Consider the following 27,349-nt stretch of genomic DNA (forward strand, 5'->3'; position numbering starts at 1 on the left):
TGCTCCTTAATACCTGCATGAAAAAGATGGTACACATTATTGCCAACTGTGGTGCACAAAATGTGTTTAGTAAACTGAAAGCTCTTGTAATTGTTGCGTTTCCAGTACTATTAAAATTGTAAAATATATAAAAAAGGACTGAAGCATACCAGATTGTTGTTATCTAACAAAAAATATTGAGTAATAGAATATAAATTGAGGGGGAGCCACAAATCTGTAGTTTTACTTATGTCATTACCAGAGAGACAATATAAGAGTTTCAAAGTCGTAGCAGGTATTAACATTCAGTCCCTGTATTGGTAAGCTTCGATCGAATCCATAATTCATTATATTGTCCTTCACTTTTCGTAAATTAATGTTAGTTTAAGCGCAATAGTGCCGTATGCGAACTTCTCGCGCTGCTGAAGCTTCTCGACAGTGACGTCACACGGAAGCGCCCGATCGCTGCCGAACACATTGGCCCATCCTTCTATGTAGCAACCTTGGCTTCATTGGTATCGATTTAACATGTCGTCTTGACGTACTAGCGTAGCCACATCTCTGACAAAAACATAGCAAAACCAAAACTATACACAAAGACGAAGCTGTAACTCTATTGTTTCAAACTAGTGTGTGGATAGTAGACACTAATTTGTGTTGGCGCGCGACTAAGTAGTAATGTTTCCAGTGGCTGAAGACCTCGCTGTAATTGTCCTGTGTATAGACTGTGTAGAAGCACCGTACAGCATAAGCTCGATTTCAATTCGATTTCTCAGTTTCCGACGCTATCGTGCCATAATTGGTGAATTTCGTGTTTCTACTTCCTTATTGTGCAAATATGTAGCATGAATGCTGCGGCACATTAAAGATCTACGCAAGAGACTACCTTTTCTTCTCGACTACTTGTGGTATGGGGCCTGAAAGTGCGATATCGATGTATAGAAATGTAACCCCTAAAACCGCATAAGCGGCTAAATATTGTGATGTGAAGACTGTGACAATATACATGAGATTAAAAACTTAGGTAATTAACATACGGTTTTGAATTTCGTGTGGGAAGAATCATTTGTTCTAAAGGCGAAAGGAAGTTTTCACTGTCTTTCACCAGAAAGCAAAAAAATCAGGACGAGTAATTGTTGGAGTTAGAAATTGAAATGTACTGTACATTTCAAATTCTGTGAGGTAAGTAAGTTGAGCGGCTAAAATGATTGCAGCCAGAATATCGTTTTTTTTTTATAAAATTTATACGCATATGATTTTTTAAGCCTCACTTTGAAGACTCTCAGTCCGAAATGAAGAGAGATGAATGTTTTCCAGCAGACATGCTTTTGACACAAATAATGTTTTCATTAGTATTTATGGTGTTGTTCATCTTTTGTTACAATCACATGCGTGTTAGTCTGTGGTGGTACCAAATTAATATTTTAGGCTATAGACAAAATCTCAAAGGTACAATCGTCCCAACAACTGTGACTTTTGTATTCAAACTGCAAGTTGTACTCACAAAGTTTGTTGTAAATAATGCATTGCAGATCAAAAGGAACACTGATGTATATAATTACAATACGAGAAGGAAGTATTACATTAATTACTCTACATTAACGTTCTCTTCTCTTTAGCACAAAAAAGGGGTACACAATTCTGCCACCAAAATTTTTGACCACTTACTTCATGATATAAAATTTCTGCCTGACAGCAAAGCTAAATTTGAAAACAAACTGGGAAAGTTTCTCCTTGGCAACCCCATCTACACTGTAGGAACAATCTCTGTAACTGTAATGTGTAAAAAATTGATGGATAGGAATTACCAACTCCCATCTGTTTATCGTTTTTTTTTTTTTTGTAATTAAAAAACAACATAAAATATAAACAAAAGACCTGAAAACGTTTGGAATGTAACCATATGTACAAATTATTTTGCATTGTGAATATAAAATGACTTTTACCCCATCATTATGATCTACCATGCAAAATGAGCCATGGAACTAACCAACTATAAACTGCAGATTCAGTTTCAAAGCTGTGTGCAAATTAGTGGCTACTTTGTCGTGTAACTATCACGTGAAAGGGTACACAGCTGTGCTGTGTGCAGCTTAAGATTAAAATTATATTAATCATTGGGAAAGCTTCTTAAAATTGAACTCTTGTTTTAAAATTTTGTGTTGTTAAATAATGGTGTTCTTCGGCTTTATTTCCAACCACAGAAGTGCGTAATGTTGAAACTTGTGAAATGCAAAAGGAGACATGCCGTCCAACTGAAGGTACTACTGCAAATTTGCAATTTCAAAAGAACTAGCTGAAATAGAAGGTAAGGGTTTATAAGACGGTCATTGTTGACATAAAGAAAATGCACTAGGCCTATTTCGCATTAACCACAAGTATCATTAGGCTGTAAATGTGATGAGACATTAAGTGTAAGAATCTCAGTGTCCCTGAAGAGACTTCTGCAAGGCTTTTATGTATCAGCTTTATACAACATTCTTACAGCACAATTTTGCAGAATGAACCATTTTTAGACCTCGATGCTATTTACTGCCTCAGGTTATGCCCTCAGGCTCAGGTGCTGATGTCGTCGGTGGTAATAGTGTTTGTAATTTGGGTCACACACTACATTGTTTGTATACTACATGCCACAATCTGGTACCTGTTAGATTTGTTGTACACATTACTAATGTGTTCTGTCTTAACAACTATAACACTATGGCAATACAGTGCTTCTCTTAAAACAATTTTATCCCTATAGGCTTAATTAAAAATAAAACTGCTCATAGAGGTTCTGCTATTGTGTGGAACAGCCTCTACGTAATGCAAACGTGTGTGATCGAGATTGTTAGCCTAGTTATGGACGAGTAGGAAGTGAATACCGAGAGCTGCTGTGTTTTTTGCAGATTATGGCTGATGGATTCACATTTGTATTTAGAATTAGTGTTGTGTATGGTTGGAGATTTAATATTTTTCTTTTTTTGTCAGTCATGGATACAACACACAAATCTACTACGAGGTCCATTGCTTGTTGTCTCCAATCAAGTTCCTACTTTGGACTGATGGCAAACTGGTTTTTCGTTTTTTTGTGTGTGTGTGTGTGTGTGTGTGTGTGTGTGTGTGTGTGTGTGTGTGTGTGTGTGTGTGTGTGTGTGTAGCATTTGAGCTATATATGCCATGCAAAATTTACAATATCAATAACTTTTGCATTTATTTATTTATTTATTGATTTGGTTGTGTTGAATGACAGGAATTTTATGTGCTTAATTTTTTAATTGTTGTGGAAGGTTGATATTATTCTTATTGTCACATATTAAGTTTGTCCACCACCCAAAATGCTGTTCTTCCTGTATGTGTCCCATTAGTTTAATTCTATTGCTGCAGTTAAATATTTCACATGTTATTCATGTTTGTTTGCAGGTGGAACGCGTGATGACATGGTTACGATATTGTATATAGTTGAAACAGGGGTATCTCCCATCTTGATGGTATCATTGGTCAAAGCAGGTAGGTGGAATTGGAACTTTCTCTTTTACCAGTATACTCTTTATAATAATATAAACGGTATGTTCCTTTATATAGTCTGATTGTATTTTTGTTATATTTTGTGCATCGTTTGATTAGTTAAAAGTAATGCTATGTTCTGTCAAGCAATCACTGCCTGCGCATAGCTCATGCCACATGCTGTGCTGCTGCAGCAACCGGCCCAGCGTGGTCCGTGCTAACTCCACCACATCTCACCGTCGCCACGCCATCCGCTGGGTGTCCGTGCTGACACCGCTGACTCCATTGTGGTGGTTGACATGCACCATGTTGCTGTCCTTGCCAACATTGCTGCAACTCTCCACCCAGTGCTGGAAAGGCAAATGTAAGTGTCATACTGCAATTCTTTGGTAAGCTGCTGTCACTGGACATCATGCCGATAAGGTTTTTTTTTTTTTTTTTTTTTTTTTTTGTAGTTCTGTGCCGAGACCTTATTTTCTTTTGTAACACATTTTATGTCTAGAATTTTTGGCCTTATATTTTGTAATCATGCCTGATACGCGCTTATGGTGAATTGACTACAGGAATGCCAAGAAGCCACTGGTGATGGTAATGCTGAGCTAGGGACTGATGGCCTTTGTAGTCTGGTCCCTTCAACCCCCACAAACTGACCAACCAGTGCTGAGGTAGATAGTTGAATCCTGCCTAGTTGTGCCTAGTTGTCAAAGTCAGGGTGTCTAGGAAACTAGCTTCTTGGGTCACTAGACAACATTTCAATCACATAGTATTAAAGAGTTTTATTATGAAATGAGTTGATGACAATACTTAACTTTGAGAATGACATAAATGTGTCACAAGCAAAGGGCAACAGACAAAATAAACAATGTCTTTCAGTATATACAGTTCTAATACAAGCAAAGTAATAATGTTAGTAAGTCACTGGTTTTGAAGTGCCTATTCTTGATGCTGCTGTAGAACTGGTTCATGATCAGTAGACACGGCGCTTATGTCCTCTTTGCATAGAGGGCACTGACATTGCGTTGTTGTCCTGGAGAGGGGTCGGTCAGCGTGCGATTGGCTGACTTCTTCACAGCGCCCTCTGCTCTCTCGTTTCGAACTGGTGTGCCAACGCTTGACTTAACACCGCAACATAGATAATGCCACCTTCGTACAAGTACAGGTTAATGAATTGTTACTACAGAAAATAAAGCTACAGGAACAGATTGCTAACCTGGCACATCAATGTGAACGCAAAACTATACAGGCAGTAAGCCAAACTACTGCAGGCACTTCTAGAGCCACTGCAATGGAAACTGTGGCATGTGTACCAAATGTTGCTAGTACCCTTCCTTTTTGGGAAAACCCAGCGAAAGTGTCACCACCTTTATGAAAAATGTCCACAGCATAGGGCTCCCTTGCTCCTGGCATGATAGTTTTTTACTAAATGTTAAAAGATTAAAACTCTTGGGCGATGCCTCTACTTTTGTAATCGGTTGATGCCTTGCAAGACGTGCAGTCTCTTATGTCCTAGCGAAGCTGTTAGTAGAGCACTACTCTAATAAGAGGTCCTCTCTTTGCCACAAAACTGGTCAAGATTTTGAGGCTTTTGCTGATAGAATGCAAACTTTGTCTTGCGTTGGGCAAAGATACTACTCAGAATGAGGTTCTAATTGAAGAAGCTGAAGCAAGAGCTATTGATGTATTTATTCAAGGAATAAATCTGCAGTTTGGGACTGAGGTTAAGATGGCATCTGCCGCCTCATTACATGAAGCCATGAGACTGGCTCCACTGCAGAGGAAGGGGGTAATTTTTTTTTTTTTTTTCTCCAGCCCCTGTGCACAATAATACGCAGTGCTACATTTTTGTAAATGATACAAACTGTCAGCAGTGGGAAAAACGGATCCACATGGTTGAGCACTGTCGTGCTCCTTGTTGTACAGAATGTCATACAATAGGGCATGCGATTGATGACTGCCCTCAGAGTTTTCCACAGTGGACGGCACTGCAGAGTAATAGGCAGAACGAGAGGTCACTGGAGGGAAATTCAGACACACTGTGGTGAAACAAGCATGGGGCAGGCCCTGCTACCCACCCTCACCCCTACAAGAACAACTAACCCAGTGAGAAATGAAGAAATCAATGAGGTAGCAAACATAGTCTTAGAAGGCAAGCTTAGAGGAATGACTAGCAAAATGTTAATGGGTAAGGGGGCTCCAGTTAGTGTTTTATTTGTTTCGCAAAATAAACATGTGCTCAGGCCACCGCATAGTAACAGAAGTAATTTAGGTGAGGGGATAATTGATTCTGCCAATACCTGTGTGGGAGATATGCATATTGATGGAAGAAAGTATGAATTCAGTATATGGAAGTGGTGAGCAAACACAGACGAGGTTGTGATGTAATTTTAGGGAAAGACTTCCTGAACCATTTTCAGGCAGTGATAGGTTATAAGACACACACTTCGCAATTCATTGAGGCAGTTCACTATTGTGACAGTAAGTGCACACCTCAGTCACAAGAAACCTGCTGTATGCACCTCCTCTGCAGGTTCCAATAGAACCACATACATGGTCATTAAAAACTAGTACCTCTGTCAGTATCAGCGAAGGTACAGGAAGAGTTCTCTGGATTGCTATCAAAACTTGGATACCCTGAGATCAGACTTTCTAGTTGATTCTGTTCAGCCAGAATGGTGTTCTAAACCGGCTGCAATTTTGTGTCAAAAGAAGCATAAGTAAAGCAGAAGCAGTAGTAAAGAGGATTTGAGTTTGTGTGTGTTGATAATTTTGGTCAGAGAGATGTAGCAATCCCACATGGAACTATATTAGTTAGTGAAGAGGAAGTAACTTAAGAAGTTGTTCAATGTGAGAAACACTTTAAGCAGAGTAGAAGGAGTTGCCAGTGAGAAAGGTTTGTGCAATTATGCCTTTATTAAGGAATCAGTTAAGAGAGAAGTTCCTACCTCTACCTGAACTGACTTTGTACAGCATAAAATCTCCACAGAAGTTGCTAGACAGATCACTCAAAAACCTTTTATCTACAATGTGTTGTTGAGTAAACTATTCAGCAACAGCTGGCTGCAGGGATAATTCAACCCTCTCCGATTGTAGTGGTCACAAAGAGGTCAGTCAGTGGAGAGAAAAAAAAAAACATCTGTGTGGTAATATGAGAGCAGTAAATATGATCATGACCCCTGACACTTAAGGTTTACTCTTTATTGATGAAACTACCAGTATGTTACTCCCCTTGACATTCACTCAGGTTACCACCAAATTGTGATTGCACCACAAGATTGGCCAAAGACAGCTTTTGTGGTTCCTTCCAGACACTGTGAGTTTCTCTGTGTGCATTTTGGTGTGCCACTTTTCAAAGATTTGCCAACTTGTTACTGAGAGGTCTGTGTGTCTTGTGTATTTAAATGATATAATATTTTTTTCAAGAACAATTTAGGAGCATGTGGAGAGGTTAAAGATTATGTTGTCCATGCAGCAAAGTGCCCATTTAAGCCAGAAGACATAAAACTGTTCTTTTGCAAAGTCACAGGTCCAGTACCTGGGATATATTATTAGTACAGGAGTTCAGGCAGATATAGTACTAACAAAGCAGTTCAGATTTTTTCAGTGGCCACTAATGTTAAGGGGAGCCGGAGGTGGTCAAATCCAAAAAATTAAGATTTTTTTTTTCTCCCTACTGAAAATTAATTGGAACATTCCTCTTTAATGTAAACTTTGAATTATTGTTCTACTCACCCTAGAAGTGGAGTTATTACCATTTTCCCCCACGCCTGTAGAGGAAATGGGTGGCCGCTGAATGCATCTAACTCCCTCTTGTGACTTCCTGGCGAACTGCTTGGGATTTTCTCGGCCTGTTACACATACAGCACCTTACGTTATGCATACAGCGAGTGTGCAAGGGTTGGCTACTTTGTTTTCTGTGACAAATGAAGCGCTAAGAGTGTGGAACATCGTCTCTTTGCTGTTTACCGTTTCGAATTAGTTCAGTGTTGCACCTGTTGTTGGTAGTATTATACTTCTTGTGTAAAGCGTTGTTCTGGTTATGATGCCACATTTTAGTAACCGTGTATATAAGGAGAGGAAGAACATAGGGAAAAGAAAATTAACACTAATACCAAGTTGCAATACTACAATTACTGAAACAGTTCGTTCTTCTGCTAAGCAACACATGGCCGGTGATAGCCCTGTGACATCTTCTAGCAAGAAGCTGACTGGTGGAAGTGACAGATTTCGTGAATATGTTAGTGACAGTGATGATATTAATGAAGTACTGAATATTGGATTATTATCTTCTGTGCTGAAAGAAAGTGTTCTGTGCAAAATATGTTCAAGTGTAGGAGTGGGACTAGAGATAACAAAGCACTTTGGTTTAGCTTGTGAGATGAAGATAATCTGTGCATGTTGCAAGTATCAAGTGACTTTGTACAATTCACGTGTCAGTCTCTTTGGTGAAAATGGACGATCTAGAGTGTTTGATGTGAATGTTCGACGACTTGTGTATGGTCTTCGATCCATTGGAAAAGGGTCTGCTGCTGGTAAACTGTTTTGTGGTATTATGAACTTGCCATCGCCTCCATGCAAATTTGGGTACTACTGTGAACTGGTAGGATCCTCTGTTGAAGATGTGGATTTGAAAACCATGAAGGAAGCAGTGGAGGAATCTGTAGAAATGAACGGTGGTTCTAGGGACTTGGTAGAGGCATTAGATGGTTCCTGGCAAAAGAGGGCTCATAAATCCCTGAATGGGGTTGTAACTGCTACTTGTGGTGATAGTGCAAAAGTGATAGATGTTACAATATTATCAAAACATTGTAGGTGCAAAAATAAAATCAAAGGAGAGCACAGTGGAACCTGGGAGGCAAATTTTAGTGGATCAAGTGGAGCAATGGAAGTGGATGGAGTGAAACAAATTTTTGAACGTTCAGTTCCCAGATACAACGTTAGGTACAAATACTACCTTGGGGAGGGTGAATCCAAACGTTTCAAGACTATAGAGGAACTGAAACCATATGGAAATGAATTTGTAGTTGAAAAGTTGGAATGCATTGGGCATGTGCAAAAGTGTATGGGGCACGGCTTCGAAGGCTCAAACAAACTTTGGGTTCAAGTAAGCTCAGTGATGGGAAGACAATAGGAGGGAGAGGCAGGCTTACTGATGAGGTGATTGAACGTCTACAGAGATACTATGGGTATGCTATAAGGCAAAATACTAGTAATGTTAGTGACATGCGAAAAGCAGTGTGGGCATTGTTCCTTCATACTGCCTCTTCCAATGAATACCCTCAACACAGCCTGTGCCCAAAAGATTCCTGGTGCAAATATAATGCAAAAAAGGACTATGATCACAAACATGGTTTGCCAACAGTTGTGACAAATGCAATAAAACCAATTTTTCATTACTTAGCACATTGTTACACAAATGTCTACACGGAAAGACGCAGAATCCTAATGAGAGCGTAAACAATTTGATTTGGAAAGTGATTCCTAAAAGGGTGTTTGTAAGCATAAAAACACTGCACTTTGGCATTTATGATGCAGTAGCAACCTACAACCAAGGGAACAGTGTGAAGTTCTGAAGGCATTAGGATTTACAGTTGGGGTGAACACTGTACGAGCACTAAGAAATATTGACAGAGAAAGGATAAGAGGAGCAGAAAGAAGAGAAAGGCATATGAAGTATGATGGAACAACAGGCCAGAAAAGAAGACAGAAGAGGAAGCTTTTGGAGGATGAAGAAGACCCTGATAATCCATCCTATAGTGCAGGAATTTATTGAGAAACTTTGATAGCCACTTCCCGTAAATTAGAATTTTTCGAATATAAGGAACATTTTCTCAAAATCCACTCAAGCTAGAGAAATGAAATTTTTATACAGCACTCCTAGTGGTCAAACTTACATTGTAACACAGCCATTTGGCAATATGTTCAGTAGTTTCATTTCAGTTTAATTATAAAGCAATTATTTGCAAAAAAAATTTGGGTCATTAATAAAAAAAATAATTGGAAGGAAACTAGAAAAGATACTTCAAAATCCCTCTGTCATAACTGCAATACTAAACCACTCTACAAGTAAAAAAAATTCAAATTTTTCTATTTGGTAGTTTATTCATAAATGTTCCTCAAACTTAGTGATTTTAACATGGGCAGCATAGGCACCTCCAGCTCTCGTTAAGGAGTTAGTCACTTCTTGGTGTAGCTAACTACAATCATTGTTTTGTGAAAGATTATGCTATCGTGGCTAAACCTGTGACAAAGTTGTTGAAGAAAGATGCTGTGTGTGAGTGGACAGAAGATTGTGAGGTAGCCATGAGAAAAATGTAGGGTGTTTTGACAGATTTGTGTTTGATAGTCTCCTTTATTCTTTATACTCCATCTCTCTTATCTCGGGGTAGGCCACTGTGTCTGTTTTTCCATGAAACCTATTTCCATCAATTGTATATCCCTGACCTACGAGGCCATTTACTCCACAAAAAGGATGACCTGAGTGGAGAGAGAGCTAGAGGCAGTCTAGGTATTTTTGTCAGAACCGACTACCACTTCTCGCCTCTCCCACTTAATGATGACTTTACAAGTAGTTGCTGCATCAGTGCACTTGCATAGTTGCTAAATGCAGCACAGAGCACTCACTTCTGTACAGCAACTGGATCATTCTCTGCCATTGATCTCTCACTTCGCTCTCCAGCTCTTGCTCACACTTTTCAATGAGAAGTGGTCAATGACTTGCACAGAAGTGATCAATTCCTGATCTGGATTCACCTGCCAGATGGGGTGGAACCCAAAAGGAAACCACAACAAAGGGTGCTCGGTAGAGCCAACTGGACACTTCATAGTCACTTGGCCCAGTTAGAACATTGTGTGAATGTCGAGGCATGGGTGGATAATATTACCAAAATGATCCACCACGCCGCTGCAGCATCCATTCCACAGTCCACGGGACAACAGAAGGGGCAACCGCTCCCTTGGTGGAGTGCCGACTCCAATCGAGACCAGCTCTGCATAGGTTCAAGTGTTGGCCAACTGCAGAGAATCTTGCAGCCTTTCGGGTGGCGAGGGCAAAGTGACACCGAATTATTCGAGAGAGCAAGAAGAGGTCATGGCAGCAGTTTCTCAACACCATTAATCATTCCACTAGAAGTTCTGTTGTATGGGAGACCATCAGAAGTAGTTCTGGGAGAGAAGGGAGGTGCCACATGGCTGCTGTAATGGGGAACAGCACACTCCAAACCAATCCGCGAGACATTGCCCAGACTATGGAGGCATATTTTGCCACAGTTACTGCAACAGCCAGTTGGGATCCAGGTTTCCAGCACCATAGAGTGATTGCTGAAAGGTGTAGTTTGGACTTCTGGTCCACCTCTGATGAAGATTAAAACTGCCACATTTTCCATTTGGGAGCTGGGTTCTGCATTGTCTGTGGCTCGTGACACATCCCCTGGTCACAACAGGATCCATTATAGTATGCTGTGGCACCTCACAATGTGAAACAGATATACACCTCGCACTTTTTAATGCCATTTGTAAGTCAGAACACTTTACCGACTCTGGCATGAGGCAATTTTAATTTCTCTTTTTAAAACCTGAGAAAGACATTACATGCCCAAGTAGTTACCGTAGTCTTGCCCTCACTAACTGCGTGGGGAAGACCTTGGAGCAGGTCGTCAACTTCCTCCTTGTCTAGATCTTAGAATCCAGGATACTCCTTAGTTGCTTTCAGTGTGGGTTCATGAGGTAATGCTCTACCTTTGATAACCGTGCCCTCCTGGAGGTGGCTATACAATAGGCTTTCCTATGCCGGCATCACCTTCAAGGAATATTTTCTGGTATCTAGAAGGCCTACGATACTACTTGAGGCATCTTATCCTGCCCGCCCCCCCCCCCCCCTCAGCTGTGGGTCCAGGGATTAGAAGAGGCCCAAGGTATTCCTGCCTGTTGTAAGAGGCGACTAAAAGGAGTCTCCTACGTTTCGGCCTTTATGTGATGGTCCCCTATTTTTCAAAATTTTCCCGAAGAGCGAGCCAATTGGGGAAGGACGCCTTACATGGTGCATTGCGCCTTGAGATCTTTAGCCCACTTTCTCATTGTTGCATTGTAGTCCAGCTCGTTCTCCATCTCTTGGACAAGGACACCTTCCTGGGTGCGTTTTCCACCATGCACTATTGTAGTCTCTCTTTCTGCACCGACGATGACCATGGACTTCTTTGCACCTCATATCCAGCACAGTAGCCAGTCCGTTGTGTTGGGGCCGCCATGTACTCTGTTGGTTGTAGCCACCTAACAACACAGGGATTGTTGTGCTGATGCATGCGCCGTTAACTCCCCACTTCTTCCAAGGAGTAGATGCCCATCATCCTGGGGCATTGGGACTCTTAGCAAAGATTATCCTGCCAGGTGGCTTTTGCTGTGGCTGGGTAGTGCCCGTGGGGAGGCCCCCTGGTCGGAGTGGGTGGCATGAGGGCAGATGACGCGTTCCACGTCATCATTCGCTGGTGATCAGACACCAGCAGTCTCCAAGCATACCAAGTCCCAGTACAATGCAAGAAAGTATGACTGTAAATCATTCCCCTCCCTGGCCACCCCATGGGAGGAACGCCAGGCTAAGGGTGGCAGCGAACCTTATTCACCCCAGTACCTCATATGTATGAGAACTGATGGGGACTCCTTTTTTTCAATGAAGCCACAATTTTTGGAGAGCATTTAGAGGACAAGTTTGGGGAGGTATAGGGCTTGTCCAAAATGTGCTCTGGTTCAGTCTTGATAAAAATGGCATCCTCTGCCCAGCCATGGGCTTTACTCAGTTGTAACAAGTTGGGATGTTGCTGTTACCATCATACCACATAAGAACTTAAATATGGCCCAGGGTATTATATTCCACAGGGACCTTCTTTCGCAGTCTGACAGCGAGCTGCGTGCCAATTTAGAGCGGTGAGGTTTTCATTTCGTGCGGCACGTCCATCAGGTTCCGAGGGATAATCAGGTTGCCACTGGTGCCTTCATCTTGGACTTTGAGGGTGACACCTTACCCGAGAAGGTCAAGGTGATGGTCTACTGCTGTGATGTCAAGCCAATATCCTTTCCCCGATGCAGTGCTTTAAGTGCTGGAAGTTCGGTCATATGTCTTCCCGCTGTACTTCCAGTGTCATATGTCAAGATAGTGGACGTCCATCACATCCCAATACTCCATGTGCCCCACCTCCCATCTGTGACAGCTGCAGAGAGCATCATTCACCTTGCTCCCCAGACTGCAGGATTGTACAGAAAGAGAGGAAAATCATGAAATACAAGACCTTGGACCTACTGACCTACATTGAGGCTAAGAGAAAATATGAGTGCCTTCAGAGCCAGAAGGCTACACCTGCTCCCTTGATGGTGGGGGGGCGCAATTCCCCCGTGTTGCTCCTGCACCACCTACCTCGGGAGCATGCCCCCCCCCCCCCCCCCCCAAACATCAGTGACACCAGTCCCCACTTCCCAGCTGGAGAAGTCTTCTTCAGCTCCTCTCGCCAGGAATGGATCCCTTCAGTCACTCCCTTCACAGGTTTCTGCTAGTGGGAAAGATGACGCCCACCATTGACTGAAGTGCCCAAAAGCAGCTGGCCATAGGGCTTCACGACCCTCCTCAGGCCCAGAGACTGAATCAGTGAAACCCTCCCAGTCAGAGAAACTCAAGGAGCAGCAAGAAAAGTCCAAAAAGGAGACCCCCAAGACCAAGGAAACTACGGTGGCACCCACACCACCTTTTCCTACAAGCTCTGCATCTGGGGATGAGGTGGAGATTCTGGTGTCTGAGGAGGATCTAGATCTTGCTGGACCCTCAGACACAATGGATATAGACTGCTCAGGCAGTAAGTCAGCAGCAGCAGGTGACCCTGAGGTGTAAACTGCCTCATTGAATGTTCCATGCCTTCCCAGTCTCACGATGTCGTCCTCCAGTGGAATTGCGGTGGTTTTTTCCACCGCCTGGCTGAGCTACGGCAACTGTTGAGCTTTGCACCTGGTTTCTGCATTGCCCTCTAGGGAACCTGGTTCCCGGCAATGCGGACCCCTGTCCTCTGTGGCTATGAGGGATATTACAGGAACCATAGCAACTATAATAGAGTGTCAGGTGGAGTTTGCATTTATGTCCTAAACTCAGTCTGTAGTGCAACTGTGCCCTTTCAAACCCCTCTTGAAGCTTTGGCTGTCAGAATAAGGATGACGCAGGCAGTGACTGTCTGCAATGTATATCTTCCTCCACATGGTGCAGTACCCCTGAATGTTCTGCCTCGGCAAATGGCTGGTTCCCCTTATTCCACCTCAGCTACACTATGTCAGCAATTGCTGCGCAAACAAGTTCTCCCATATGTGTACACCATCATTACCCTACAATGCAAACATGGGGGTTACACTCGTCTGGTGTGAGACATTCCCGGGAGGGGGGGGGGGTCGGGTCGTCCACCGGGGGCCGAACTGCACAATAACTCCGGGTTCGGTATGGGGTGGTGGAGGGGTGAAGTGGACTGTGGTAGTCATCGTGGGGTTGCGGACCATTGCGGCTGTGGCGGGGACGGAGCCTCTCTGTCGTTTCTAGGTCCCCAATTAACATAACATAACATAACCTTTGAATGTATTGGCTGCACTGATTGATCAACACCCTAAATCTTTCCTACTTTCGGGAGAGTTTAACACCCATAACACCTTGTGGGGAGGTGCTGTGATTACTGGCTGAGGCAGATATGCCAAAACTTCAATGTCTCAGTTCGACCTCTGCCTCTTAAATACTGAGGCCACCACACATTTCAGTGCGGCTCATGGCAGTTGCCATTGATTTATCCATTTGCAGCCCAGGACTTCTCCCATCTCTCCACTGGAGAGCACATGACAACCTTTGTGGTAGTGACCCCTTCCCCATCTTGTCACTGCCCCAGCATCAGGCCCCTGGACACTCACCCAGATGTGCTTTAAACAAGGCAGACTGGGAAATTTTCACCTTTGCAGTCACTGTTGACTCTCCCCCCACACGGTAACATCGATGTGATGGTTCAGCAGTTGATCAAAACAATCATTAATGCGGAAAATAAATGCTATCCCTCGCTCTTTAGGGTGCCCCTGCCAAAAGGCGGTCCCTTGGAGGTCACTGGAAGTCGCCGAGGCAATTAAGGAGTGTCGGTGAGCTCTACAGTGGCATAAGTGGCACCCTTCGCTGGAGCACCTCGTTGCCTTTAAGCGGCACCGTGCCCGCGTTCGCCAGCTTATCATAAGACAGAAGCAGGAGTGTTGGGAGAGATTGTCTCAAACGTTGGATGCCATATGTCACCTTCCCAAGTCTGGATGAAGATCAGGTGTCTTTTTGGGTACAGACCCCAGCAGGTGTTCCTGGCATTAGCATCAATGGCGTGTTGTCTACTGACGCAAATGCGATTGCTGAGCACTTTGCGGAGCACTATTCTTGAGCCTCTGCATCGGAGAAATACCCCGTAGCCTTTCGATCTTCAAACGGTGGATGGAAAAGAAAGTCCTCTAGTTTGCTACATGCCACAGTGAACCCTATAATGCCCCATTTACAGAGTGGGAGCTCCTCAGTGCCCTTGCACATTGCCCCAACACAGCTCCTGGGCCAGCTCGGATCCACAGCCATATGGTTAAACATCACTCATCTGACTACAAGTGACATATCATCATCATCATCATCATCATCATCATCTTCAACTGGATCTGGTGCAATGGCATCTTTCCATTGCAGTGGCAGGAGAGCACCATTGTTCTGGTGCTTAAACCCGGTAAAAAACCGCTTGATGTGGATACTATTGGCCCGTCAGCCTCACCAATGTTTGTTGTAAGCTGCTGTGTCGGCAGTTGGGTTGGGTCGGGTCAGGTCCTGGAGTCACGTGGCCTAGTGCCTCCATGTCAGGGCGGCTTCCGCTAGGGTTACTCTACCGCTGATAGTCTTGTCTTCCTCGAGTCTGCCATCTGAACAGCCTTTTCCAGATGCCAACACCAGGTTGCAGTCTTTTTTTATTTACAAAAAGCGTATGACATGACCTGGTGAGATCGTATCCTTGCCACATTATACGAGTGGAGTCTCAGAGGCCCGCTCCCGATTTTTACCCAAAATTTCCTGTCGCTTCGTACTTTCTCTGTCCAAGTTGGTGCCTCCCATAGTTCACCCCCATATCCAGGAGAAATGAGGTCCTGCAGGGTTCCATATTGAGGGTGTCTCTATTTTTAGTGGCCATTAATGGTCTAGCAGCAGCCGTAGGACTGTCCGTCTCACCGTCTCTGTATGCAGACGACTTCTGCATATTTCGTACTGCTCCACTGGTACTGGTGTTGCTGAGTTGCATCTACAGGGCGCCATCCACAAGTCAGTCATGGGCTCTAGCTCACAGTTTCCAGTTTTGGGCTGCACAGTCGTGTGTTATGCACTTCTGTCGGCGTCATGCCGTTCATCTGGAATTAGAACTTTACTTTAATGATGATTCACTCACTGTAGTGGAGACATATTGATTCTTAGGACTGGTTTTTGATCCCCAGTTGACTTGGCTTCCTCACCTCCGTCAGCTTAAGCGGAAGTGCTGGCAGCACCTCATTGCCTCCGCTGCCTGAGCAACACCAATCGCTCTACACTGCTGCAGCTCTACAGAGCCCTTGTACAATCCCACCTTGACTACGCGAGTCAGGTTTATGGTTCGGCGGCAATGCGCATTCAAATTACCATCTCTTCCCGCCCATAGCGGTTCATCTCCCGCATCGACAACCCAGGTAAGGGCTTACAATTGCAGTTCATGTACAATACCTTCTCTCTGAATTGGAGTTTTGCCTTTACCACCTATGCTTGAGGTTCATTCATGAACACCTCCATGGTGTACAACTTGGCCGTGGCTTCACGTGGACCTTTCACATGGCCTTAAGAACTCTGTTAAACCTGGGACTCTCTGCTGTTACTTCCTCTCGATTCTCGACATGTACCGGGGCCATGAAGTGGTTTACACTGATGGCTCGATGGCTGATGGTCACATTGGCTTTGCCTATGTTCATGGAGGACATATAGAATAGCACTCCTTGCCAGACGGCTACAGTGTTTTCACTGCAGAGCTGGCAGCCATATCTCGTGCTCTTGAGCACATCTGCTAATCTCCAGGCGAGTCATTTCTCCTGTGTACTGACTCCTTGAGCAGCCTACAGGCCATCTACCAGTGCTACCCTCGGCATCCTTTGGTAGCGACCATCCAGGAATCCATTTATGCCCTGGAATGGTCCAGTCATTCAGTGGTGCTTGTCTGAGCCCCAGGTCACGTTGGAATCCCAGGCAATGAACTTGCCGACAGGCTGGCCAGACAGGCTATGCAGAAACCACTTGTGGAGATCAGCTTCTCTGAAACTGACCATTCAGTATTACGCCGCAAGGTTTTGTGGCTTTGGGAGACAGAATGGCATAACCTCAGTACACACAAGAAGCTGTGTGCCTTAAAAAAAACTATGAATGTGAGGAAGTCCTCTGTGCATACCTCTCGCAGGGACTCTGTGGTTCTCTGTCAGCTCCGCATTGGCCATACGTGGCTGACACATGGTTACCTCCTCCGTCGCGAGGACCCACCTCGGTGGCGCTGTGGCTCGCAAATGATGGTCGTCCATCTCTTTCTGGACTGCCCACTTTTAGCCACTCTGCGGCGGACTTCTAACCTTCCCAGCACCCTACCTTCGATGTTGGACGACAATGCCTCAACAGCAGCTTTAGTTTTACGTATTATTCGTGAGGGTGAGTTTTATCATTTGCTCTAAGTTTAAGCACATGTCCTTTGTCCCTGTGTGTCCTCCACCCTAGTGCTTTCAGGGTGGGGGTTTTAATGTGTTGCAGAGTGGTTCAATTTTCCTTTTTATGCTCATGGTCAGCCAGCCATGGTAACCCGCTTTCTTATTTTAACCTCTCCTACCGGTTTCTTGTGTCTTTGTGGTTTTCTTGTCCCCTTTTGTCCATCTAACTGTTGCCATTCAGTTGTTGTGGTTTTTCCTTTCATTGTTTTTTGTGTTGTATCATTGTCTTATTCTCAGCCTTTTGGCATTGTTTCCTTTGGAACAAGGAATCGATGACTTCGTGGTTTGGTCCATTCCCCATCTTTTAAACTAATCAACCAACCATCTTATCCTGGAGCAGCTTATCAAATGGGGTTTTCTTGGTTGTTTTCCCATTTTTATTAATTCCTTCCTCTCACCACAATATTTTAAATAATGAGTTTGACCGCGTTGAGCAGGAGAATGATGTCCCTCAAGGCAGTGTTTTAAGTGTGACTGTCTTTACCATAGCTATTAACAGCATAGTGAAAAGTCCTGTCCTGTGTTCTTTGTTTGTGGACGAGTTCTCTCCATTTTGCTCTTCAAGGCTGGCAACGATAACACATCAGTTGCAACTAACTCTGCGACATTTGGATGAAAGGGCACAAAAGAGTGGTTTTAAGTTTTCCTCTGAGAAGTCTGTGTGTGTTCTTTTTAACCATTCTCATTCCATTTTAAACTTTCCCGAGTTGAGGATGAGGGACACTGTCCTTACTTTTAAAGACACAGTGAGGTTTCTGGGCCCCATATTTGGCTCTAAGCTTATGTGGTTACCACACTGTAAGGACCTGATGAAATGGTCACTTAAGGCTTTAAGTATTTTAAAATGCCTGAGCCACAGTACAGGGGGAGGGAGGGGGGGGGTCGGCAGACAGGACTTGTCTGCTCTGGTTTTACATGGCATTTGCGCAATCTCAGCTCAGTTATGGGTGCATGGTGTATGGGTCTGTGAGACCCTCTTATTTAAAGATGTTGGACATGGTGCACCATGAAGGGATTCGGTTGGCCACTGGGGCATCCAGAACAAGCCCCATACCAAGCCTTTGTGCAGAGGCTGGTTAACCGCCATTTCAAGTCAGGTGACGGCTACTTAATGTGTGCCAGGCGTATAAAACACTGTCCACACGATACACACCCACCTACCATACCGTTGCTCAGCCTCCACTGGAAAGCCTTTTTCGTAACCGGCAACAGGCAATGAGGCCCTATGGGATTCATGCACAGGTTTACCTTCTAGAGATGGTGTGGCCGGTCTTCATGTTTTACATTGTGGTGGGAGCAGATTTCCACCTTGACTTCTATGGAGGCCCAGACTTATTTTAGGCTTGAAGAATTTTAAGAAAGATCATATGTCAGATTTTACATTTCAATCTCTGTTTTTTAACATTTTAGATATACATCATGGTTTCACAATAGTGTACACGGATGGCTCCAAGCAAGGGAATTCCCTTGGGTGCTCTGTCATGTTCCCCGACCATGTCAACAGGATTCGCCTTCCTGATAAATATACCATTTTCTCAGCAGAGCTCTGCATGATCCTGAAGGCAGTAGAGTAGATGTGTCATATGCGGAACAAATGGTTTCTCATTTGCTCCATTCCCTTAGTGCCTTACAATCATTACAGAACCTGTACCCAGCTGAGGAGTAGGTCCAGCTGATATATGACCAACTGCGCTTGCTCCAATGGCAGGGTAAGCAGGTGTCATTGTGCTGGGTGCCAGGTCATGTAGGGATATGAGGAAATCAACAGGCCAATCGGGCTGTCAAGGAGGTCTGCAGAGGACAGGATGTGGCACAGTGTCCTATTCCCTTGCAGGCTGTCATTTCTGCATTACACAGGAAGTCGTGCAGTTGTGGGATGAGAAATGACTGGCAGTGATGGCCAATAAGCTGCAGTTGGTAAAGTCAGGAACCCAGCTGTGGCATTCCTCTTACTAGTTGCGCAGGTGGGATGAAGTGAGCCTCACACATCTTAGAATTGAGCACTGCCCTCACACACATAGCTTTTTACTACAGTAAGTGGATCCCCCGTTTTGTGATGCTTGTGGCACGCACATCTCTATCCGCCATATTTTGACAGAGTGCATTTTATATTGTGATTCAAGGGCAGAAGCAAATATTGGTGTGGATCTGTCTTCTATTTTGGTTGATGATGAGAAGAGTGTGACTAAGGTTTTAACATTTTGTGATGTCTCTGGACACTGGCCTAAACTTTTAGGCTGGAGGTTTTAGTGTTTTGCAGAGTGACTTTTTTTTTTAATCTTGTTGTCAGCCAGCTACGTTCATCTGCTATATTGTTTTAGTTCCTTATACCACTCTCTTCTTGTGTCGTTAATGTTTTACTACTGATGCAATTCTTCATTCCGTGGTTCTGTATGGGTACACACATAGTTTGCCAGCTTTTGTTACCTGTGTTTTACATGCTGTTCTATCTCCCTGTTTCGTGTATTGCTGTGACACTCGTCTCAATCTGCTTTTGCGCAGGCACTAAAGACCTTGCTGTCGTATGCCCATACAAACATGTCCACGTCCATACTTACACACACAACTGGGCTAGTGAATGTAGCATCAGGGTAGCCACAAGCTCAAACTATTGAGAATTATCAGGGAATTTCATGCAGCTGGGAAATATCATGAAATTTCATAAAGTATCGAATATTTTTGCAACCACCCAATTTTCTTTTTTTAAGTACCACAGAGAAGGGTTACCAGACCATTAATCCAACACAATGGAAAATAGGGCCTACCAGGTAAGGTGGAAGAACACCAGTTGGGATTTACAAAACTGCTTAGTTGAGAGATGAGACACAAAACAGAAACTACTTGTAGAGGAAATATGTTGTGCATCAATTTGGTAGTTTCAATAACACAATCAGTAAATATGAGAAGTAATTCAGAGAGCCACTAAAAGCTGTATATAGCTAATAAATGGTAGGCTTTCTCCTCTACAGCCCCTTTTGTTGCCAGTCATGCAGTGGATATCGACAAAGTGGTACAGGATAGGATGCTGCAGCAAAAATGATCCCCTTCTCCTCCAGCTAATCCCTACGACTGTCAGTTGTGTGGTGGTCTGACGATATAGCCACATCTATCAGGGAATGACACAGGGGGGCTTCAAGGCACAAGCGCCATCCTTCCATGGATAATTTAATAGCGTTCATGAGATTCCAGACAAAAGTGCAGTTTTTAATAAAGGAAAGGAAGCAGGAGTGTTGGGAGCTTATGTATGATTTATGCGATCCCACACACCATCATCCAAAGTACGGACTAAGCTCCACTGCATTTGCGGCCATCCATCACCCCTGGCAGCTCCTTGTCAGTGGTAACATCTGCAATGATCCCATGGCACTTGCCGAATGTTCTGTGGCTCACTTTGTAGAAGTGTCCGCTTGTAGTAATTTAGATCTTCATTTCCTGACCAGGAAACACCTTACTGAGTGCCGCCTACTATCCTTCCAGGCACACAGCTCTCAATTGTGTAACGTCCTTATTAATGAATGGGAGCTGCACAGCTCTTTCACAGTGTGTCAAGATACAGCCCCTGGACCTGACAAAATCCACAACCAAATGCTTAAACACCTTCGTGCCAACAGCGTGCAACATATCCTCGAAATTTTTAATTGTATTTGGTGAGAAGGAGAATTTCCATCTCAGTGGTGGGAAAGTATTATTATTCATGTCCTGAAACAAGGAACGGACCCACATATTTAACTAACTACTGGACAGTCTCTTCAACGAATGGGCTGTGTAATCTATTCAAATGAATGGTTAACTGCCATCTTAGTTGGTGGGTTTCGAGCCTTCCAGTCCATCACAGATCACCTGTTTCATCTGGAATCTGCAGTGTGCAATGCTTCCGCACATCGCCTGTGTCCGATTGCTGTGTTGTTTGACCTACAGAACGCATATAATGCCACCTGTCAACATCAGGTCCTGTCTACACAGTGTGAGTGGGGTTTCTGGGGCAGTTTACCCATTTTTATCCACAATTTTCTATCTCTCAGAATTCTTTAGGTCCGGATAGGTTCAACTCTCAGCAACCTCTATGTACAAGAAACTGAAGTACCTATCACCATCAGTAGCATCGTAAATGCAGTGGGCCCCATCTCTCTCCATCACTGTATGTGAATGATCTTTTCCTGTACTATGCCTTTTCATCACTGTGCGCTGCTGAGTGCCAACTTCAGGGGGCTGTTTGGAGAGTACATGACGGGGCTTTGAGTCACAGCTATCAATTTTCACCTGTGAAATCATGAGTTATGCATTTTTTGCTGACTCCAGGCTGTCCACGTGCACCCAGAACTTTATCTTAGTGACCAGTTACTCGAAGTTATTGAAACTTTCCGATTCTTAGGTATTTAGTTTCACAACAAGCTAGCTTAGCTGCCACATGGTCGCCGGCTCAAGGTAAGGGAACTTGGGTGAAGAAGCTAAATGCTCTCTGTTTTCATAGTAACTCCCCTTGGGATGCAGACCACACAGTCCTCCTGAGATTTTACAAAGTATTGATCTTATCTCACTTGGACTATGGATGTGTTGCCTAGGGGTCAGCAGCACCGTCTGTGCTTAGCTTGCTGGACATCGTTCACCACACTGGTGTGTGGTTGGCAACAGTGCCTTTCTGTATGAGTCCTGTTAATAGCCTCTTGGTGGAAGCGGGTCTCCCACTGCTGCGGGTTGCATGAAAGCAGATTCTCGCGAATTACACAGTCACAATCTGTCACATGCCTACTCACCCATGTCACTCACCTCTGTTCCACAACCAACAATTCAGACTGTTTGCACACTGCCCTAAACTGGGTGGACTAGCTGGGATCCAAGTTGATGCTCTACTAAAGGACCTTCAACAGCCTCCTTTAGTCTGAGTTCCTAGGGCTCCCACTCAACACCTCCCCCCCCACCCCGCCCCCATGGTCTGTACTCTGTCCTGTAATATGGATGAACCTCTTTTGTGCCCCAAGAAGAATGCTGATCATACCCTCCTCCTACGTCTGTTTTGTTTGTTTCTCCATGGTTATTCTAATTCAGTATGCCTCTACGCAGACAGATCTAAAGTCAACAATGGGGTTTGTTACGCTTTGCACGTGCAAGAAGCTATGAGAAGTGCTGCAGAGTTGGTTGCCATATCTCAGGCTCTATGATATGTCAGATTCCTTGCCACACTGAACTTTCTGATCTGTAGCAACTCCATGAGTTGCTTAAAAGACATATCCCAATGCTATCCCTAAAAATCTTTTGTTTGCCAACATCCAGGACCTACTGGTTGACCTCTGCAACTCTGGAAAGACAGTGACCTTCATCTGGACACCGAGCCACGTAGGCGTTCCAGGAAATGAATTTGCTGATTGTCTCATTAAAGATGCCACTACAGGAGACCAATTTGACATCAGAATATCGTGCCAAGACTTAAGATTACAACCTCGACACATATTTTGAGGCTCTGGGAATTGGAATGGCAGGCTAGTATGACCCAAAACAAGTTAAGAGAGCGATTAAGGGGTCCACTGTGGTATAGCATCCATCTTTCCAGACCTCTCTGAAAGATGCCATTGTCTTGGGCGCCCACATGAGGCTCACCTGCAAGTTGCTTCTGCACCTGTAGTGTACTGACTGTAACACATGGTCTCATTGAGTGTGCCATGCTGGCTGATCTGTGGCACGCTCTCAGCTAGCCTACCTCAGTACCTCAAATGCTTGCAGATAACAAGACAAACACTACCACAGTGTTGAATTTCCTGAGGGAGGAAAGTGAATTTTACACTAAACTATAAACTCCCCCACTTTCAGTGGAACCCCCGTGTGACGCAAGTTAACTTCTTGCCCCCTCACCTTGTTGGGCCTTTAGATGCACTTGTTCATGATGCTGCATAGCTTATCTCAGTTTTCTTTTACCTATCATGTTACAACTACTGTCATGCCCTTTTTTAAACACCATGACTTGCGTATAAAGTTAGAGCAGCCAAGTCCCCACAATTTTCACTTTTTACCTTTTAACGTGTTTCTCTCATGAAATGGAGGGACTGATGACCCAGTAGTTTAGCCCCTTTAAACACACAATCGTCAATCAGCATACAACCAGGCAGTCAATGCTGTTGTAGTTGTGCTTTTTACACCAGCCATGTGCAAGGTTGTTGATTAGTTTTCTGTTCCTCTAAGGGCATGCACTTAGCACAGTGAGAATGGCGATCAGAGACCCCAAGCTGGTCCTAGTAGTCCCTACAGATTCGCTTTCGTACTATGACCCATCTGCCTTCTATCATCTTGCTATCCCCCCCCCCCCCCCCCCACACACACACACACACACACACACACACACACACACACCCCTACCTCAAGTGTACACTGGGCATTATGCTGCTTCAGCACCAACATGTATCATACACACTCGCTCTAAGACTTAAGTTAGAGGATTCCACTAAGAGTACTGTTTTCTCCTGTTTTTTGTTCCATGCTTCTTGCCCAGTCAGCAATGGTATAGGTTTAAATATGCTTTCTTTCTTGGCTCCAGCCATGTCCAGTACAAACTGTTGTACAGATATATTATACACTACTAAATTTTGTAGTCTTGGAGTCTTCTGAACTCAAGTTGAGCCCAATGATGCGGTTTACTTACGGCACTCCAAGCCTGAACAGTTGATCACAATTACATTACCAGCACATTTTATGCTTGCTTTCCATTCTCCGGCTCACACGAATATCCGTGTACCCCTTGTGTCTTTTTGACAATTGCACTATAGTCTGCGTAATTTGTACTACCAATCGTTTTGAAAGGCATATATACTTTCACCTACCTGCCAAATAGTCCCACTATATGACATGCAAATTATAAAATTAAACTCACCCTTGTAACGAGGTTAACTCGGGCACCACTGTCCCTCTTCTCATTGATTCCTCTTCCATCTGATTGGGTCTCTCTTAAAAGTTGGCTCATGTGCCTCAACTCCTGGTGATTGTACAGTTGTGTACTTCGTCTTAAGGTCACTACATTCTTTCATTGGAAGTTTCGAAATGGACAAAGCAAAACCCGCACCAAAATGGAAAATAGGATAATAATAAGAAGCACTGTTGCATAACTCTGCTATTAACACCCAAACCTAGCATTTAGCCATTTCTGGAACTAAAAACTTATTCACCAAATAAACCCACTGATCCCCAACAGTTCTCATAGTATCAACAAATTGCCAGTGCCCATGACCATTTCAAACCCATTGAAACACTTGGACTTGTGAGCTTTTGCAATTGACCAGTAATAAAGCATTCACTCTCCTTCTTTGTTGATGACCTGTTTCAAACCAGTTGCTCTACTGTTTTTTCGAAAGTCTTGAGCAATGCTATCCCACAATTGTTGCTCTACTTGCACACAATGTAGTTTACACCAAGCTTCACCTACTAAACCTGCTTCCACAAGCAGCAAGGTCCTAAACTTTACATCCCCTTACACTTACATTCACACTTACGTGTGCATTTACCCTGTTGGTCCTTTTTTATTGCAAAGGTTGTGAATTTCTTTTGGAGGATTGTCAGCTAGGATTCATATGATACGCATGTTTATTTATATGTTATTGGCTCCACTACTTTCTACCATTGTCCATCGGTGTGACAGTACCTCCTGTTTGACCAAAGCTGCACTACCATTTCAAACTCTATTACGAGCTTGCCAGTTTGTTTTAGGATTCAGGGTTATAAGCACCCACCAGTGTCCAGTCGATTTCGGCGACCGATCACCCCAGTCATAAGACAAACAACTTCAGATATTATGTTATGCATTCAACTGCGTAAGTGCTGATTTGTATGGTGCATAAGCGTGTGTGACTCCTGCCTCCTGTACTGCTCTCTTTAGCTGACTCGACTTGCCACCACCATACTACAAATAAAGTTCAACTCATGAACATTGTTGCTAATTGAATCTTTCACATGCCACAACAGCATACTGTGACTGCTGCCATTGCTACAAGTCATGAAACAGCACACAGGTTACTACCAACCTTTGTCTGCTGCTGGCTTACAGTATTCTGTCAATTCCTGACTTCAAAAGTGTGAAGAGATTTGTTCGCCCCTTTCCAACACGGTGTGTTCCTACTGTTTAGTTAGGTGGGACTTTGGCTACCTAGCACTGCCACTGGGACATTTTGTATTGGTGCTAATCGTGTTTCCTGAGGTATTCAGAGTTGTTGTGCCTTCATCAACCATCACTAGTATTTGAAATGAGGTGCTGTATTATGTTTTTTCTCCCAATTTGTATTGCAGATGCTCCGCTCCTTCAAGACCACCTGTCATTGTCAGGAATAATGTTCAAACAGTTGCACAACTTGTTCTACAGTTCTCACTGGATTACCATATTAGCTGACTTAAGCTTTTCTACACTGAAAGAAGTAGTAGTGTTGCAGTGGATTACCAGTCAGTTAATAGCACGTGAACCTCTTATAAAGAGTTCAGGCTGAAGCGGAACACTTCGTACTCTGCGATATTAACCATGTACTTGTCACTACCCAAGAGTAACTGCCAAGTATTTCAGAAGCTCTACCACTCTATCGCATCAAGCGAGCCTGGTTCAATGCAGGCAGAGCTAGAGACATTGTTCACTACCCCCGACCAAGCTGATGCTGATCATTGGAGTAAAGCTCTCCAGTGGGCTACTCTTTTATTGCTCAAAATCATGAGACCCATGTCCACCAGCATGTGTGCCTGCTGATAAGCCTTCTGGCCACTACCAGACGAAACCTGAGCATAGCTACTGAGCTGGTGCAACAATGTGAGGAACTTGGTAACTCGATCCAACATGAAATAGTCACCATATATGTGGTGTTAAGGAACCTAACTACCACCATGGGAGTAACAAAAGTGTTACATATCCTGCTGTACAATATGCATGTGATCCAGTTACATCTTAAATACATTGCATTCTGTCATTCAGATGGGATTACAACAGAGGCTCAGCCCTAACCTGCTGCCTGCCAGAACCTTTTTACAAACATTAACAAACATTTCCTTTCATTTGTAGGGCTCCTGTGCAGATAATCTACCCCACATGGGAATCAGCTCTTCTGTACTACAATACAGCTGCTAGGGTACAACTGTCACGTTCCATAGATTCGCTAAATGTGCAAGTCTCACTGCCTGCTACTTCCGCAAAATGTGAATTCAAATGTTACTGTCTTCATCCTTTCCCAGTTGCATGGGCAGCTGCCCAAGAACACATCCTCTGACAAACCAAGTACATTGTAATTGTTAGTAAAGACTGCGAGATGCACTCAGCTGTGCCGCTTAATACATTTATATCTTGCTTTCGTACTAATTAAGAGATGTGCTGACCCTGTCCCTTAACACTGGGTAAATAACTATGAAATTGCACTGTTTGTAAAGGAAACTGAAGTACCTCCTTGCCCTTGTGCCGTCGTCATGATACACAAACCATGGTCCGTCCCTGTTGGTAAAAATTTACTGTATTTTGTGCTACAACCCACTAAAGTGGTCTTACTTTGCTATAATCATGCATTTGTGTCTCAGACTTATTGGGTTACTTTGGCTGGTTGTAGACTCCTGTTTAACATTTCCACCTGTGCTATGATCACATTCATCACCAAACTGTCTGTCCATCTGATATATGCACATGATGCTAGAATTAAGTCTTCTCTGCTTTATGTGCCTGAAGCCCCCTAGTGCTACCTCACCTTGACAGCCTGCCTGTGTTGCCAAATAATACCAAGACTTGTGTGTTGGATTCTATCAATGACTAATTAGCTCAGGAGCAAGGACAAATTACTCTTGACTATGCGTCAGCCCATATTAACGACTAGAACACTAGGGATTACATACACTGAGTAGTCATTCCTAGTGGTACATCTGTTGCTCCAATGTTGATTATTGTGTGTTTTGTTATATGGGCCCTATATATCCAAGATTGCTGTGAATGTTGTGGAATGCAGCCTCAAGCAATACCTAAACAGCAGCCATCTGGTGAATATCATGAGTGGAGTATTTAGGAACACGGATCTTTTCAGACATGCCCCCCCCCCCTCCCTAGTTTCAGCTTTAGAAATTAAGTATTTACAACAGGTGGTTACTTTTCTCTGAGAGGAAA

At 43.8% G+C, this 27,349-nt stretch overlaps 1 long non-coding RNA gene across 1 annotated transcript in view; it reads left to right on the forward strand.

Moving 5' to 3' along the window:
* The first annotated feature begins 472 nt into the window (after positions 1 to 472).
* LOC124721862 overlaps positions 473 to 27,349 on the forward strand; it is a 33,730-nt gene continuing 6,853 nt past the window's right edge. The window contains exons 1-3 of the long non-coding RNA XR_007006400.1: positions 473 to 1,161; positions 3,382 to 3,468; positions 3,660 to 3,829. This is a non-coding gene — a long non-coding RNA (uncharacterized LOC124721862). The remainder of the gene's footprint in view (positions 1,162 to 3,381; positions 3,469 to 3,659; positions 3,830 to 27,349) is intronic.

This window comes from Schistocerca piceifrons, chromosome X (assembly GCF_021461385.2).
Source record: "Schistocerca piceifrons isolate TAMUIC-IGC-003096 chromosome X, iqSchPice1.1, whole genome shotgun sequence".
Classification (NCBI taxonomy): domain Eukaryota; kingdom Metazoa; phylum Arthropoda; class Insecta; order Orthoptera; family Acrididae; genus Schistocerca; species Schistocerca piceifrons.